Source organism: Lactuca saligna, chromosome 4 (assembly GCF_052625555.1).
Source record: "Lactuca saligna cultivar CGN05327 chromosome 4, ASM5262555v1, whole genome shotgun sequence".
NCBI lineage: Eukaryota > Viridiplantae > Streptophyta > Magnoliopsida > Asterales > Asteraceae > Lactuca > Lactuca saligna.
The window spans coordinates 157,864,967-157,866,284 of NC_136420.1; positions in this window are offsets into that span (position 1 = coordinate 157,864,967).

Genomic DNA, 1,318 nt, shown 5'->3' on the forward strand with positions numbered 1-1,318 from the left:
GTCGTTAAATTCCGGCACTGAAAGCGAGTTTGGTAAAAAATTTAAAAACTATCGAAAAAATAGGTTTATTTTAAATCAGTTTCAAACTGATCCTAACCGGTTCCTATAAGTTCGGATATTTTTATTCAGAAACCGGTTTGAAACCGATCCGATATTGATTCAAACCGGTTTTGATTTTTGTTAACCTAAACCGATCTGATTGTAGAAAACAAATCGGTTTGTTCACCTCTATCAATATCCAACAATTGCAATTGATTATTAAGTCTTGATCGATTAAATTAAAAAAAAATTATTATTGATTATTTAAAACCGTAATAACCAAGTAATAAGTGTGAAATCACATTATCAAAAACCTCATTGATTTGATTTTCCCAGTTTCTGATAAAAAAAATGAGGTTATAGTGGCCCATTTTGGCCCAAACATTTGTGTTAAGATTCGAGTTTACAGTTTATTTTTTAGTTACTTCGATCAGGTTTTTATTTTATCAGATGGAAAAAAATCAAACCGGTTTAAAAAAATTTCATTTTGACCCAATTAAGAATCGGGTTTTGCGAAGATCTTAATCTGAAAAATTTTAAAGATTTTTACAACTATTTATTTAGTTGAAGTAAATTTGAATATTTTAAAAAGAATATTAAAAAATCGGATTTATATAGGTTAATCAAAAATTAGATTTAAAAAAATTGATTATTTGAATAGTAACCGATCATACTGGATATCCATATCTGATACAAAATCCACTAAAATACAGTTTTGATTTAACCAAAATCTAATAGCAAAATATTTTGGCTCATATATTCACCACCTTGATCAAACCGGGTGACTTATAGTTTTATAAAACTGATTTTCTATTCCATTTTGTAAAGTCTTGAATGTGTCGAAGGCTTTATGCTTATATCTCGTCAGATATAAAAAACCATATTGATAGAAATCATATACAAGGTAATGAAGTAGCTTTTGCCATATCTTGATATGCTTCAATAAGGTATACATTCATATGTATGCATGAATTATAATAGATCATTGATTCTTCACATTGACCAGTGAAAACTGAAAAGAACCTTAGTAAATAGTAATATTTCCACTCAAACAAGACTAACATACGAGAAACGAGTTAGAGATATTGATTCTAAAATTCCATCAGATTAAGGTTTTCATCAAGGTTGCAAAAAACGTTCGACGTTAGCTAGTCGGTGGACAGGGGTCAAGAGATTAATCGGCTAGGCGGAGATTAATCGAAGAATAATCGGGTACCATTAATTGTTAATTTGTTGAATTTTAAGAAATTAAATATGACTAATATCATATCAAAGTTGG